The following is an 18,580-nucleotide window of genomic DNA, read 5'->3' as shown; positions in this document are numbered from 1 at the left end:
TCAACAAGGAACCAGTTCCATGATAATATGTTCAAGATGTGCAAAGGTCTAGCAAAAAAGTTTTGTCTACGGAAATATCAGTTGTACCAAAAAGTGTGGTTGGTTCTACACAAAGCCTTCACCACTATAAGCAAATCATTTATGTGAATTTACAAACAAATTAAGTGCTGTGGCAGATCTCATATGTTGAAATCGACGGGAATATATATATATATATATATATATATATATATATATATATATATATATATATATATATATATTACTAGCAGTTCAGCCCAGCTTTGTTCAGGCCCTATATAACTTTATATGCATATGTGTGTGTGTGTGTATATATATATATATATATATATATATATATATATATATATATATACTGTGGAGGAGTTTGATAGAGTCTGCAAAGGTCAACTCTTGAAACTTTGACCTCTTGGCAACTAAATTTTCGCCCAAAAACTGATTAAAAAGCTTGTTGCATGTCTGAATAACCTTTATGTAAAATTTCAAATATTTAGACCCAAAATTGGCTGAATAGTTTGCTAGAAACCGCAAAGGTCAAATCTTTTGAACATTGACCCCTTAGTAGCCAAATTTTCGGCCAAAAACCCATTAAAAAGCTTGTCCTATGTCTGAATAAATTTTATATAAAATTTCAAATGCTTCGATCAAAAATTGGCTGAGAGGTCAAATTTTTTTTAACTTTAACCTTAATTTTGACACCTTAACGTTTATTGTTTTGGGCTCAAATGAAGTTAAAAGTTTGATCCATGTCTAGGAATCTATATCTAAAATTTCAAGTGTTTAGACCAAAAATTGGTGGAGGAGTTTGGTAGAGTTTTCAAAGGTAAAATCATTGAACTTTGACCCCTTGACAGCCAACTTTCTGTCCGAAAACCAATTAAAAAGATTTTCCCAAATCTCGAGTCTGTAGACTGAAAATTGACAGAGTAATTTAGTGGGAAAATGTACACACACAGACAATTTCACTTTTGTATCTATAAAAGTGAAAGTGTGTGTGTGCGTACATTTTTCTACACAATAACTATCAATTTTCAGTCTACAGACTCGAAATTTGATATACAGGATACTGAGACTTGGGAAAATCTTTGCAATCCGTTTTATGTCAGAAATTTGGCTATTAAAGGGTCAAAGTTCAACGATTTGACCTTTGAGAACTCTACCAAACTCCTCTGCCAATTTTGGGTCTAAACACTTGGAATTTTAGATATAGGTTCTTTGGACATGGATCTAACTTGATTTGAGCCTAAAACAATAAATGTGAAGGGGTTATAATAGGGGGCAAAGTTTTTTAAAAATTGACCTCTGCGGTCTCTACCAAATTACTCAGATAATTTCTGGTCTAAACATTTGAAATTTTACATAAAGAGTATTCAGAGATAGGGCAAGCATTTTAATCGGTTTGGGTCGAAAATTTGAGCTACCAATATATAAATGTATGTATGTATGTATGTTTGCATGTCTGCCTAAAACTTTCAACAGACGCGACGGATTTTCACAAGATCGGTATCGTTTTAAAGCTCCACCCTTCAGATGACAAATACCAATAAATTGGCTAAAAATATTAATTTCTTCACCCTCAACTGGGAACTTTTCTACAGGGAGGGGTCGCTTTTCGATTGTCTAGCCTTCACTTTCGGTTTGGCAATGGTCGTAACAGCAAAGACATCACGTTTTTTTCCCGTTCTTTTCCTCCTTCGCGGTATGGGTTCGAGCCTGCCTTTCTACTACTACTTTTTTTTTTTTTTTTTTTTTTTGCTCAACACACTTCCAAACACCCGGGCAACGCCCGGCACCAATGCTAGTATATATATATATATATATATATATACACACACACACTAATTAATTAACTTGAAAAATATATTTTCAATAATATGACAACCCTATCAGGATACAAAAAGTTCTGCCTGGTTAAGAGGAGAAAATTAAAGAATAAATTAAAAAGATAAGGAGTAAAGTTACACGGAAACTTTATTACATTATCAGGTCAATAAGGATAAACATAAGAGGGAAAAAGAAAAAAAAACTTCTTTAGACCATGGAATTTCAAAGCTAAATGCTTCTCATCAGAAGAGGAGAAAAGCCATTTTATTTTTCGAATTTTATTTTCATGCTCTTCGTCATTCATCTTTATTATATCATCTCCCAAGCTTTTTCATTTCTCATCTAGATGTTATTAAGTCGGTGTCGTCATTTCACCATTATCTTTGTATAATGCTTGCTTTTCTCCTCCTCTGATGAGAAATATTTGGCTTTGAAAATAATTGTTTTTTTCCTTTCTCTCTCTTATTTTCATCCTTACTAGCATTTCAGCCTGGCATTGTCCGGGTGTTTCAAGGTGTATGTTGAGCAAAAAAAGAAATTAAAAAAAAAAAAAAAAAAAAAATGGTAGTAGGCAGGCTCGAACCCGTACCATGAAGGAGGAAAAGAACGGGAAAAAAATGTGACGTCTTTGCTGCTACGACCACCGCCAAACTGAAAGTGACATAGGTTTAAATTAAGGCTAGACAATCGAAAAGAGGGGATGACTTTTGAAAATATCAGCGAGAAAAGCGACCCCTCTCTGTAGAAAAGTGCCCAGTTGAGGGTGAAGAAATTAATGTTTTTAGTCAATTTTTCGGTATTTGTCATCTGAAGGGTCGAGCTTCCAAACAATACTGATCTTGTGAAAATCCATCACCTCTGTTGAAAGTTTTAAGCAGACATGCAAACATACATACATACATTTATATATTGGTAGCTCAAATTTTTGACCCAAACCGATTAAAAAGCTTGCCCTATCTCTGAATACCCTTTATGTAAAATTTCAAATGTTTAGACCAGAAATTGTCGAAGTAATTTGGTAGAGACCACAGAGGTCAATTTTTTTTTTTAACTTTGACCCTATTATGACCCCTTCACATTTATTGTTTTAGGCTCAAATCAAGTTATTAAGTTAGATCCATGTCCAAGGAACCTATATCTAAAATTTTAAGTGTTTAGACCCAAAATTGGCAGAGGAGTTTGGTAGAGTTCTCAATGGTCAAATCGTTGAACTTTGACAGCCAAATTTCTGGCTGAAAACGGATTGCAAAGATTTTCCCAAATCTCAATACCCTGTATATCAAATTTCGAGTCTATAGACTGAAAATTGGCAGAGTTATTGTGTAGGGAAATGTACACAGACAGAAAGACACTTTCAGATATATAGATTGACCTGATAATGTTATAAAGTTTCTATGTAACTTTACTCCTTAGCTTCTTAACTTTAGAAACAGAGAGAGGGGAAAAGGGAGAGAGCGCAAGGGTTGGAGATTTAGTCAATAGAGATCCACATGGTGCCAATTACTACCTTTTCTGTATTGCATGCATTCAACAGAGTTTAAAATAAGACTTCATGCAATCTGTGTACTTAATGATGAAAATCCTATTTCAAACTGAAACGTTTTCATCAATTGACCGGCACACACTCATGGTTGATGCAAGAACGCATTTCTATACTCTCCAACCCAGACTGGACTCAACAGTTTTCTTCATGCAGTTTTTTCTGAGACAAGTTCAAATAATATTGAAACCAAGTTACTAGTGGCACAGTCGGTTTTCTTTTAATTGGAATAGAGTGCGATGAATCGACTAAACCAATTACGCTCCACCATCAGACAAGCCCGTATCTAATCAACCAGCTCTTCATTAGTTTTATTAGATACTCTCCCACTTGATTTCCTTAAGTGGTTTGCCAATAACGAAGGAAAAGAGAACTTTCGTCTAAAGTCAAAGGCCTTCGATTGTTTTTATTTCTGATGACCAACTAATTGTCTTTTTCATTAAGAGTTTAAAACGAAATCAACTGCAAATACAAGACCTGGGAAACCCACCTTCTCAAATATTAGGCTCTCTTTTCTGATTTGAAATCAGCTTTGTTTGTTGCTCATACATAAATGTTTGCTTTGGTCAGCCTTTTTAACACTAACGTGAGGGAGTCGAGAATCAACAATTTTTGAACAAGTCCGAGTATTGAACTCGGTGAATCTTTTTGTCCAACTCAGAAATCTGCATAGAATTTCAAACATTTAATCCACAAGGGTAGCATGCTCTCATTCTGTCAGCCATGACCGGATAGAAGCCCCAAGTAATTCGCAATTGTATTTTTAGTGTCGCCGGCACTGAGGATTGAACCTTCAACCTCCAGAAGAGTGTAACTTAGAATTGAATTTTATCAAGTATTTTATCCACTATGTCATAGATTCTTGCGACACTCAAAATACAATTGCAAATTACTTAGAACTTCTGCTCAGTTCTGGCTGACAGAACGAGAGCATGCTAGTCCCGTGGATTAAATAAAGGATTCTGTTCAAAATTCCACGCAGATTCCCCAAGTTAAACAAAAAGATTGGGTATTTTGGGGAGGGCAGAGCAATTAGGAGTGGATGAAGCATGTTCAAGGAACGTGTACCATTACTAAACAGCAGAGCGATTACCACTGTCAAATAAAGGCATGCATAGTGTGAAGATGTATGAAAGTGAAACCTGGTTGGTTGGTTGTTTTCGTTTTACGGCATATCAACCCTTTTCAGATTATTTAATGTCGAATCCAAAAGATTGGAGAAAAATTTTTTAATAGAATATATTTTTTGTTTTCAAGTCGGATTCTATTTAACCCATAGTTGGAACCCTAACAGGTACTACCACTCCGGTGGAGAGTGGACCTGGGAGCAATGGCAATTAAAGGGTGGCTCCACACTCCCCAAAGCCTGCAAGCTGGGGCCTCACCACTGAATATAGTTTTAGGTCATATCCAGGACCAAAGTGAAACCTAGCTAATGTGGGTGGAGGACATGAGTTACATTGCTAGAAATGATCCGAGCATGATATGATGGATGTGTAATCAGAGTCTTAAAGATAAGCTTCCCGGACAAATTTATCTTTAGTTGACCTTTGACAACTAAATATTTTCGTTTACTACCCCCAAAAAAAAAAAAGTTACTAGCGAAACCCCTGTGATTTTTGGAATATGATATCTTCATTTTGTGACAAGCACGTACATCATAAAGATTTTTCTGTAGTTCTTTTTTTTTAAATAAGTGTAATTTTAAATATGCACCGAATTTTATTTTGAGACAAAGGTGTAAACATTCGAATTTCTTCAGACGTTTTTTAAACAGCCTTCGCCAAAAAAAAAAAAAAAAAAAAAAAAAAAAAAAAAAATGGGTTGGATTGTTCTAGTAAACTTTTTAATATTTAAATAATTTGACCTTGCTCGTTTTATTAAAAAAAATAAAGGTTGAAAAGACCTTTTTCATTCAGCTTTGGAATATTGTTGGTGTTAAAAAAACAATCGCCAAAAGATAAGTGTTTGGTTATTTTTAATCGCCACTTGGAAACATCACTTGCAAAATGCAACTGTTTCACTTACAACGAAAAGTCTTGAGCTTAGATCTGATGACCCCAGAGGAATATTAATCTAGAAAATATAAGGAATGTGTGCAGAACAACAGATTTTATTAGTTTGGCTAAAAAAAAAAAAAAAAAAAAATTTTTTTTAATTGAATGAGAGTTCTTCAGTTAGTAAATGTAGAACAGTTGAGATAGCAAGGTCAGTTGGCAGGAAAAGTTAAGGAAAATATGGGAGGAAGTGATAAGGATGGATTTAAAAGAAAGAGATAAATAAAAATCTGAGCGAAGATAATTTGGAAATCAATTTCTAAAAACCATCCAACACATGCTAGCATGCAAAATGATCGATGTTAACCCAAACATGAAGAAACCGTCTTCAAAGTAAAATTCTTTCCTTTCAACTCCCCAATGAATTGTGAACAAATTTTATTTGCACCATTTTTATTTTTATTTGAACTATTGGTAAAGCCTATCTAGATTTAAAGGGAGGCGGAGGGGGCAGAAATAATGAATTATTCTACCAAACAACGATTTATTGATTCAGCTTCGCATGTGGTTGAGCGCTTTTGGCATTGCGGTCCACCCACACCACCCTTTAGAAATATCTTGGACTTCAAAAATAGAAAATAAATCCCTTTTCTCTGAAAGTAGGAAACACTGGTCAAGTAGAACTGACTTCAGCCAGAAGTGGTCAGTCTGCAAGACGATTGTATAATCTGATTAGATCTCTTTCAGTTAGGCGGTCAAGCAAAATGAAGTGACCAAACGTAAAAGCCAAACAAACAGAAGAAGCGGTCAAAGACAAGAGAATAGAATCTGATAGGAATCAGCTTTCAGAAAATAGTGTTTGACCCTTCGGTTGGTTGGTTGTTTTTGTTTTACGGCATATCAACCCTTTTCAGGTTATTTAATGCCGGATCCAAAGATTTTGAAGAAAAAATTTTTAATAGAATATATTTGTTGTTTTCAAGTCGGTTTCTATTTAATCCATAGTTGGGACCCTAACAGGTACTACCACTCTGGGTCAGAGTGAACCTAGGAGCAATGGCAATTAAAGGGTGGCTCCACACTCCCCAAAGCCCGCAAGCTGGGGCCTCACCACTAGATATAGTTTAAGGTCATATCCAGGACCATTGAACCTTCGGACTTAAGATAAAACTCTTACAAAATATAGTAGTTGACGTTATATAATAAAGCCAAAAATATCCAACCATAGGGAGAATTTAGTTAAACTGCTATAGAGAGCCACTGCAGCTTTAACCATTCTAATTTGTATTTTTAACTTTTGGGTTAGGAGCAGATTGTAGTATCTGTTCTGATAGTACAAGTCATCTTTTCAGTCCTCGGTCAGAATAAGAAATCCTTCTAGACTGAAATAACTTTTATTTTTGTTCCAATTTAGAAGTCCTCTTTCTGGGGAGATGTACTGTCTCCGCATTAGAAACTAACCTCGTGTCTAACATTGCCCTCGTGGGAAGGTAAGTAAAGAGGGATTCTTTATGCAGAATTTGGAAAAATTTTATCAAATATGATTGGAGCCTATAACCATTTATTATCAACTAGCTTATTCTTATGAAAAGAAATTTCATGCCAACCTTGAAGTATTGAATAATATTACTACTGATAATGATAATAGTAATAACAATAATAATCAAAATAAAAATGAAAATGCTAGTGACAATAATAAGAACAATGATACTTGTATAGAAAAAGAATAACGTTAATGATAATAAAAAATAAGAACAATGACCAAAATTACAAAATTAATCTTAATAAATAATAATAAGATAACAATAATATTAATAACAATAAAATAACCATTTGAATGTTAATAGCAATAATCAACAAAATAAAAAAAACTTAATATAAAATAATAATAATAATAATAATAATAATAATAATAATAATACTGACTATGATAATAATAGTAGTAACAATAATAATCATAATAAGGAGCAGATTGTAGTATCTGTTCTGATACTACAATACAAAGAAGTTCATGAAAATGCTAGTGACAATAATAAGAATAATAAATAGCGTTAACGATGGTAAAAATAATAACCAAAATAATGAAATTAATCTTAAAATATTTATTAAAAAAAAATAACAAAATAATAAAAACGATATGAATATTAATAATAACAGCAATAATCAACAAAATAAAATAAAAATTTATATATTAGGTTGGTGCAAAAATAATGTTTTTATATATACAGTTGAGCGTCAAAAAACATTATTTTTGCACCAACCTAATAAAAAACATTAGTAATAATAAAAATAATTTGGCAGTTTTGGGTATCTGTACGTGTCAATGTATAATGTCAGTAATGTTACCTATAAACGGAAGAAAGTAAGCCGAAACTAAGTTGAATCATGATTTTAGTAAATGAAAATATTTAGGTAAAGAATTTAGAAATAAACTGAACCTTACATTTCTGAGACCAGGATTGGTTATTCCTATTATTTGGATTTTTCGGACAACTGTTCTCATCTTGTCTGCAAGGATCCATGCCACAGTGGTTAGAATACTTGGAAAAATTACATGTAAAAGTGATATTCTCCTGAAGGTTAAAGGTTCAATTCAGGCGAAAAATACAATTGCGAATTACTTAGAACCTCTATCCAGTCATGGCTGATGGAACGAGAGCATGCTACCCCCGTGAAGTAAATAAAGAGCTCCGTTCAAAAGTCCGTCCAAATTCCTGAGTTTGACAGAAACATTCTAGTGTTCAACAAGATACACCTGAAGAAGGTCAGAGATTACATCGGCCAAAACGTTGTGAAAATGACACTCAAGATGAGAACAGTAGTTTGCACATTCCAACTAATACAAAGTGAACCATATTTGTCTCAAAAAATGATAATTATCTTAAATAATGTGATAGTTCGTTCACAGATGCATTCTTTGGTTAGTACGTGAATGAACAGGCCAATAAGTGCCAAATTTGTCTGGTTGCCACTTAGCGCTAAAAATTAGTGCTTTAATAATTCTAACATTATATCTAAGGAAAGAATTGAAAAGCAATGATAAGCATGGTTTTGAATGTTTTTGGCATCCATAGGTTTCAACGTCTAATGCAAAGAGAAGATTGAAAAGCACAGTAAGGAAATTGGTCACTGAATTAAGATATAGTGCATCTTTATTCCATTTGTAAGCTAATGTCCTTTTGCCAGCATTGTTGTATATACATAAGCTTGGCTTTTTTTTACTCCTTTTCTGCTAAGAAGCATTACACTTCGAAATGCCATGGCCTAAAGGGATTCTTATTTTTTCCATATTGATTTGATGGTTTAATAAAATTTTAAGTTTGAATTCTCATTTTTTATAGGTTGCTGTTGTGTCATATTGGTGTTACATTCGATTCTATGTAGCATCATATCAGCGTTACTGTCAAACTTCGTGTTGAGTTGTATTGACATTGGTTTTAGGTTCATGCAAGCAAACGTTCTGGTCACAGTCAATAATTCACTTGCTTTTATTTATTGATTACTTTGCCCAATTCACCTCAACAACTATCACAAGTGATAGTGATGTATTATGTTCAGTAATTACAAAGTGACATATTACCTCAATTAGTCTTAGAGACAATGGTTTGCTTGTCATATAAGTAAACAATACGTCGGTAAATTACTCCAGAAGGAAAATGACAATTATCAGAAGTGCTGATTGTCAGAAATTACAAAGCAAGAATTCGAGAGAAAAAAATAAATAAATAAAAGAACCATGTAGTGGAGAAGTGTCATAACCATTTATATAAAGTTACCTATGTATATATCTATTATATAAAGTTACCTATGTATATATCTATTATATAAAGTTACCTATGTATATATCTATTATATAAAGTTACCTATGTATATATCTATTATATAAAGTTACCTATGTATATATCTATTATATAAAGTTACCTATGTATATATCTATTATATAAAGTTACCTATGTATATATCTATTATATAAAGTTACCTATGTATATATCTATTATATAAAGTTACCTATGTATATATCTATTATATAAAGTTACCTATGTATATATCTATTATATAAAGTTACCTATGTATATATCTATTATATAAAGTTACCTATGTATATATCTATTATATAAAGTTACCTATGTATATATCTATTATATAAAGTTACCTATGTATATATCTATTATATAAAGTTACCTATGTATATATCTATTATATAAAGTTACCTATGTATATATCTATTATATAAAGTTACCTATGTATATATCTATTATATAAAGTTACCTATGTATATATCTATTATATAAAGTTACCTATGTATATATCTATTATATAAAGTTACCTATGTATATATCTATTATATAAAGTTACCTATGTATATATCTATTATATAAAGTTACCTATGTATATATCTATTATATAAAGTTACCTATGTATATATCTATTATATAAAGTTACCTATGTATATATCTATTATATAAAGTTACCTATGTATATATCTATTATATAAAGTTACCTATGTATATATCTATTATATAAAGTTACCTATGTACATATCTATTATATAAAGTTACCTATGTATATATCTATTATATAAAGTTACCTATGTATATATCTATTATATAAAGTTACCTATGTATATATCTATTATATAAAGTTACCTATGTATATATCTATTATATAAAGTTACCTATGTATATATCTATTATATAAAGTTATATATGTATATATCTATTATATAAAGTTACCTATGTATATATCTATTATATAAAGTTACCTATGTATATATCTATTATATAAAGTTACCTATGTATATATCTATTATATAAAGTTACCTATGTATATATCTATTATATAAAGTTACCTATGTATATATCTATTATATAAAGTTACCTATGTATATATCTATTATATAAAGTTACCTATGTATATATCTATTATATAAAGTTACCTATGTATATATCTATTATATAAAGTTACCTATGTATATATCTATTATATAAAGTTATATATGTATATATCTATTATATAAAGTTATATATGTATATATCTATTATATAAAGTTACCTATGTATATATCTATTATATAAAGTTACCTATGTATATATCTATTATATAAAGTTACCTATGTATATATCTATTATATAAAGTTACCTATGTATATATCTATTATATAAAGTTACCTATGTATATATCTATTATATAAAGTTACCTATGTATATATCTATTATATAAAGTTACCTATGTATATATCTATTATATAAAGTTACCTATGTATATATCTATTATATAAAGTTACCTATGTATATATCTATTATATAAAGTTACCTATGTATATATCTATTATATAAAGTTACCTATGTATATATCTATTATATAAAGTTACCTATGTATATATCTATTATATAAAGTTACCTATGTATATATCTATTATATAAAGTTACCTATGTATATATCTATTATATAAAGTTACCTATGTATATATCTATTATATAAAGTTACCTATGTATATATCTATTATATAAAGTTACCTATGTATATATCTATTATATAAAGTTACCTATGTATATATCTATTATATAAAGTTACCTATGTATATATCTATTATATAAAGTTACTTATGTATATATCTATGTATATAAAGTTACTTATGTATATATCTATGTATATAAAGTCACCTATGTATATATCTATTATATAAAGTTACCTATGTATATATCTATTATATAAAGTTACCTATGTATATATCTATTATATAAAGTTACCTATGTATATATCTATTATATAAAGTTACCTATGTATATATCTATTATATAAAGTTACCTATGTATATATCTATTATATAAAGTTACCTATGTATATATCTATTATATAAAGTTACCTATGTATATATCTATTATATAAAGTTACCTATGTATATATCTATTATATAAAGTTATATATGTATATATCTATTATATAAAGTTACCTATGTATATATCTATTATATAAAGTTACCTATGTATATATCTATTATATAAAGTTACCTATGTATATATCTATTATATAAAGTTATATATGTATATATCTATTATATAAAGTTACCTATGTATATATCTATTATATAAAGTTACCTATGTATATATCTATTATATAAAGTTATATATGTATATATCTATTATATAAAGTTATATATGTATATATCTATTATATAAAGTTACCTATGTATATATCTATTATAATAACGTTGTATTCCTGTCTAGTTCACAATTTGTTAAATACTAGCAGGACACTCATCATTGCCCGGTCATAAAATATGCTTAAATATGCTATTTTGATCAGTGCGGATTTCGTATTTATTATTATATTATACTAGACCCAATATATAGTAATGATTTAAAAAGTTAAAAAAAAAAAAAAAAAAAGAAAAAAAAAAAAAGAAAAAAAAAAAAGAAAAAAAAAAAAGAAAAAAAAAAATGACTCGTGCTGCGCCACCAAGAATCGAAACCAAAACGCTTAGCTTACGGTTTACTTTTTCTTTTGATGTTAATGCCTGACATATAAAGACATGTTCGCTGCAAAGCTAAAAATTAAAACATGAACCAATAACTATTACGTTACACATGCATATTTGTAATGCCGTCGTTCGACCTTCACCTGGCAAATTCCATTTCTTTAATTTTCACTTTTGCATCGATTTTCCCCAGCTAAAAACACAAATATAAAGTTTTGTATGGGTTTGAATACCCTATATATTAAGTTTCATGTCTGTAGACTAAAAGCTGACAGAGGAGTTTGGTAGGCAAAATTTTCAAACAAATATATATACGCATATATAGAAAAAGATTCGTGTTTACTATAAACTTTTTACGCAAATATTATGCAAGTATAAATCATGTAGAATATCTGCATGAATATAATTACACCTAATAGTTAACTAAAAATTATCATCCCATAAGAAAACTGAAAAAAAACAAAAAAAACAACTAATAGACAATTAAAATGAATGTTTAAAAGAATATGCAAATTAGCTAGATCTTTTGCAGATGAATGCAATTCCATGAGCCATATATAACAAAGTTGTATTTTCTTTTTAAATAAATAGAAAAAAGGCGAGCTTTTTTTTTTTTTTCTTAGCATTCAGGTCCAGATCACAGAGTGCCCCCTTTTTGCCCTTGTTTTAGGGGAGCTGGTTTCCCCCCACATTAAAAACGACCTTGTGTCACATTTGCTTTCGTGGAGAAGCAAATAAATACCTAAATGAATAGAAAAAAGGGTTTTTAATATGAATATCAATACACAAAAAAATACCAAATTCATAGGAGTATAGATATACAAAAGATACACTATTTCACAAATATATTTTAATTACCAAAGTCCCAACCTTAACCTTTGACCTTGAAAAATAGTGTGCATCATTCCTAGGATCAGTCCAGTGGTATGGGCTGCAGGAGAGTAATATATATATATATATATATAGATATATATATATATATATATATATATATATATATATATATATATATATAGGCTATGACCTTTGACTTTTATCTTGGAAAATGGTGCGCACAATCCCTAGGTGGAGAACCATCATCATGTCAGGTTAGGTTATGATCTATCAAGTGGTGTAGGAGAGTTGTACACCCAGACACACACATACGAACGTTATTGTTTTATATATATATACTGAAAACGGATTCTTACATACTTTTATTCCTGCATAATTTCTGTGTATACTATTTATTCAGAAGGAATCAATATTCAAGAGATTATCTCATTTGCATATTACATTAAAGAAAATCTGTTTTAATAATTAGCTCTAAATTTTTATTGGAAATTAGTAATAGAATTGTTTTAAGTATTCTAATTAGGAAGATTATATAAAGATTTCTTTAATTCATTTTTAATTTAATTTACTTTTAATTATTAGTGTAACCAACATCAGTTGTGTTTAAAAACAGAAGTTTTCATTTAACCTAGGAGTTAGTTCCCTTTAAGCCATGAGATTTTGTTTCCCTGTTTGAATTTCATAGATGAGGATGATTATGTTTTATGCTTCCAAAAATCCAAAATAGGATCAACTTTCAGGAAAATCGTAACAACTTAGGATATTTGATGTATCCGAAATAGTATGTGACCAAACCCTTTTCCTGGTAATATGTTTTTTTTACTTGGCGACGCTGGGCATGTACAGCTAGTGGTTACATATTTCTATGTACAGGATTCACACTAATCAACTAATAATTATCAATTCTGGAACATAGCTGTGAGCACAAGGGTAGGGAATGTGAGTTTTATTTAGTTTTATGTATAGGTGGCAAAGAGGGAGGGGTTAGGGTTAGGTTGTGAGTTTTATTTAGTTTAATTTAGCTTTATGTATAAGTGGCAAAGAGGGAGGGGTCCTTTATGAAAATCCAGATACTTTCCAGTTTTGTGAAATTTTAAAGTAGACTAAGAAATATTCTAAAATTCAGTTTCTTTGGAGTATTTTAATCGGTTCCTCCCAGGGAATAGTGACGGGACTGCCCAGGTATGTTTTATAGGTCAGAGGATGACTCCTCCTCAGTGGCACCGACTTTTCAATTCCACTTTCCAACCCTTGTGTCACATTTCTCAATATGAGAGAGAAATAAATACAACAGCTCACCAAATAGTGAAGTGTGAATTTGTAAAAATAGATTTTTGGAGGGAGTCGGGAGGAACGATAGCATATTCTTTTTGGAGAGCTTTACCACATAATTGAGAACAAAACTTGCAGCCAGAGAAAAATTATAAACATGTGCATAAACATTAGGCTTTGAACAGGAAAGATTGATTCAAATCTGAAGGAGATTGAATGATGTAATCGTACAGACTTGATCATGCAATTAGTGATCACAGAGTCTGAAAATCGTATGGTTCATTATAAACCTTAAAGAGTGCTAAAATCACAATTATAACTAATTTTGGTGAAGGAAGGTTGAATAGACAATAAATCTTCATTATAATAAGATAAGAAATCTAAATCATACATTTATATAAAAGCTAGCCTGGATGCCCGGCGTTACCTGGGTGTTTGGAGGTGCATGAGGAGCAAAAAAAAAAAAAAAAAAAAAAAAAAAAAAAAAAAAAAAAAAAAAAAAAAAAAGTGGTAGTAGGCAGGCAGGCAGGCTCGAACCTGTTACACAAAGGCGGAAAAGAAAGTGAAAGAAAATCTGATGTCTTACCCCTACTCCATGATGCGACCAGAAGTTCAGAATGTTAAAATTAGGCAAAGTCAATTCAACCGATACGATGACTTGCAAAAATGCCTCGCAAAAAATCGACCCCTCCTTGTAGAAAACTGCCTAGTTAAGGGTGAAAGAATTAATGTTTTTGGCCAATTATTTTATATTTGTCATCCGAGACGTTGAGCTTCAAAATGCTACTGATCTCGTGAAAATTCGTCGCTTCTGTCAAAAATTTTAGGCAGACATGCAAACATACATACATTTAAACAGACGGGTGAGGTTTATATTGTAGATGTTTTGCATATGATCTAAAGAAATAAAAAAAAAAAAAAAAAGAAAAACAGAAACTAGTTCTACAAACTTCTGTTATTTTAGTAACTAAGTGACCAATTTAATTTGCTACCAGATAAGGCAGTTTGAAGAGATTGGCTTCCTAACCTAAAATGCACTGCACATTGATATTGTTTTGTTTTTTTTCTTTCACATTGCAGAACATGATTGAGTTTTGCAAAGTCAAAAAACAAAAAAAAAAAAAACTTCTTTCCAAAACAACCAAACCAAACAGCAAAAATATTTGAATACAGAAATAACTTGAAGCATAAACCTTTTCCAGAATTACCGGATTCTAAGCATTAAATATCTTGTACCGCTACAAGACCATCGTTCGGCCATACATAGAGTATTGTTGCAACATCTAGGCTGGTGCATCTGCAACTAGTCTCTCCCTCTTGGATAGGGTCCAAAAAAGAGTCTGATGAACTCATTGCACTTGTGCCCCCTTGACGTACATCTCCCCGACAAACACGCTTAGCAACAAAATCACATTCCTTTCACTGTTGAGGTCCCTAAATGCCAGAAAGCTTTCTACTCTAATAGTTTCTTTCCCCGAACAGCTAGACTTTGGAATTCTCTTCCTGCTACCTGCTTCCCTGACTGTACTGACATGCAGAAGTTTAAATGTAAATCAACATCTTAAGCATGGTCCCAAATAGTAGCCCCTTACATCCAAGTGGCTATATGCCTTGTTAGAAGGTGAATGAGAATAAAAAAAAAAAATTTTTTTTAAAGCAAAAAAGGGTTGATACACCATAAAACAAGAATAACCAAACTAACCAATTCAAATAAACTAGTGCGAACTAGTTTAATCATAACACGGACTACTCTCCTTCCTACCTTGCTTGCTTGAAATAAGAGATGCTTAACTGGACAATAAATGACCAACCGACTGGATAGAATGTCCGTTATTTGACTTAGCTGTAGAGAAAATTATGCCGATGGTCAGTGTGCATGTCAAAGCCTTGCACAACAGTTAAAGCAGAGAGGGGGGAGGGAGGTGTAAGCCCAATAAATTTTTACTGGTCACCAATTATATAATTCCATACAATTTGTCGCGTTTAATGCAAACTTCTGTGTCTATATACACAAAGCTTCTTCATTTATACATTTAGTCTGTTCTCAATAAATGGCTCGTGTGGAATTCATCAGAGAATATTTCTATATGGTAAAGCAATTTCATGTTCGCTTACCACCCATAACCCAGTTTTGTAAAAGTTAGGATCACCCGATCGCAGAAGATACAATACATAAAATAAAATAAATACAAATTAGTCATAAACACGAAGATAAATAATCAAGGTTAGATATTATCAAAAAACAATATATAGATAGATAATATTGAGTACCAAACACCTATATCACTAAACTAGCATGGGTGCCCGGCGTTGTCCGGGTGTTTGGAGGTGTGTGTTGAGCAAAAAAAAAAAAAAAAAAAAAAAAAAAGTGGTAGAAGGAAGGCAGGCTCGAACCTGTACCGCGAAGGAGGAGAAGAACGGGGGGGGGGACGTGACGTCTTTGCTGTTACAACCACCACTAAACCGGAAGTGATGTAGGTTTAAATTAAGGTTAGACAATCGAAAAGAGGGTAGGACTTTCGAAAATATTGGCAAAAAAAGCAACCCCTTCCTGTAAAAAAGTGCCCAGTTGAGGGTGAAGAAATTAATGTTTTTAGCCAATCTTTCGGTATTTGTCGTCTGAAGGGTGGAGCTTCAAAACGATATTTTCACAAAAAAACACTCAGCTAGCTAAAATCACTATCAATAATTCCCCCCTCCCCCGCTCTATCAATGCCTAAACTTAAACATGGATTCCATGAACAAAGCTTCTTTCCTAGAACTGCCCACCTGTGGAACTCTGTCCTGCTGGTCAGCTGATTGCAATATTGTTGTCTTCAAGTTCAACATAAATAAGTTCTTGCTGAACCATCGTCTTAAATAATCATATTATACCAAATTTCCACTACAACGATTAGTACGCTATTGTCTCAATGACAACCGTACACACACTAATCCTTATCCTCAAGTGACCTCTGGACCTTGATAAGTGGTGATCCCTTGGAAAAAAAAAACAAAAAAACAATGACAACAGGAGAAAAACAAGAATGGGCATTCTTTCGGTGCATGCGTTTAATGTAAGCATTAGCCAATGAAAATATGTACCAAAAATGTGGGTGACAGAACGGCCCGCTTATATAGAGGTGTCCCCAAATTTAAAAAGAGCCGTTCTAAACCTCCACATGATGAACCAAAGAAAATGCAGTATTTCTATAGCTCCCTGTTGACTGCAATATGGCTTTGGTCCTGTGCAGTTCTAGAAGGTCCACTCTCCCAGGTTCTGCCTCCGCTCTTTGAGGAGAGGTTAGTTTATTGCTAATTGCCTACCGGGAGCGCCTAAATAATCTATATATATAAAAGCAAAAATGTGTGTATGTATGTTCGCTTTTTGTGTATGTCCAAGAAAGGCTTTTTTCTGAGAAGCGGTCAGTCGGCTCACAACTTTTTAAAACTTTTTATATCACATATAAATCATAATATCTCCGGGTTAACAACGGAGGTCGCCTGTCTATTTAATTTGCTCGACTTCAGGAAGATAAATATTCAACATTTTTCACTCGCCATATGTGGATTAGGCTTTTTCGTATAATAAAAGCGACACTAATTCTGGTGGTATTTTTCCAGTCGCGATCGCCGGAAATGTCCGAAAGCAATCAGCTTTGATCAATGTGGAAATATTTTCCTTATATCAGACAATTGCTATTCAATTTGGACAAGTGGAGCTGGTCCCCCCCCCCAACATCTGGGGAAAAATAAAAATAAAAAAAGTGTTCCCGCATTAAATAAAATACTATCCCGCAGTCAAAGTTGACTTCATTAAGTCATTAAAACGTGCACCTGTCAATTCTAAGTAATTAAATAAATTCAAACGTGCTTCCGTTAGTATATCTCTGTAGGCCAGTGGTTAACGTCACACGTTTTTTTTTTTTTTCACACTTTAATTTCCAACTTTGCCTCAAGGGTTCGGGTTCGATCCTCACACTCGCCTACCAAAACTTTTTTATTTTACCCCCCCCCCCGGAGTTTTTATTTACCCAAAACCACACACACCTCCAAACACCCGGGCAACGCCGGGTACCCCCCCCTCGCTAGTTTAATTTGAAAAATGTTTTTCAAATCAAGTTATTCAGGTATTTTAAAAGAATTGGAATTGGGAATTTAAAACAGAATTAGTAATTGTATTGAAATCGGGGGGGGGGGAATATTGGAATCATCCGATCACTAATATATACAGATGAAAGTTTACAATTTTATATAGCATGAAACTGACTACTTAAAGGAAGATTGTGAGTCAGCATCACGGTGACAGATTGACAAGTAATAAAAACTATAAATATCAGAATGAAAGAAAGTACACTTGTCTACCCCTCTTCCTCCAACTGCTTTCGTTTCCACAATACACATATTAAAAATCGTGGTACAATTTGTATCAGCAATCATAGTAAAGTCAATGTCATAACATATCTGATTTAAAAAAAAAAAAAAAAAAAACATTACAATCGACCATTTCGATAGCAAATTTTTCCACCTCAGTTGACATGAAGAACAGGCAAAATTAAGAAACCTGGCAATATTTTTAGCTAGTTATATTTATTTATTTTTTTAAGTATAAGCGGGCCGTTCTGTCACAATTTT

The 18,580-nt window shown here is 31.7% G+C and overlaps 1 protein-coding gene across 2 annotated transcripts in view; it reads right to left on the bottom strand.

The window, feature by feature from the left end:
- LOC145258219 (tetraspanin-13-like) overlaps positions 1-18,580 on the bottom strand; it is a 220,374-nt gene that overhangs the window by 165,367 nt on the left and 36,427 nt on the right. The gene's annotated exons all lie outside the window — the stretch shown is intronic.

Source organism: Euprymna scolopes, chromosome 33, assembly GCF_053919585.1.
Source record: "Euprymna scolopes isolate OS-2025 chromosome 33, ASM5391958v1, whole genome shotgun sequence".
Taxonomy (NCBI): domain Eukaryota; kingdom Metazoa; phylum Mollusca; class Cephalopoda; order Sepiida; family Sepiolidae; genus Euprymna; species Euprymna scolopes.
Note: the sequence above shows the minus strand (reverse complement) of the source record. Positions and strands in the feature narration are given on the sequence as shown.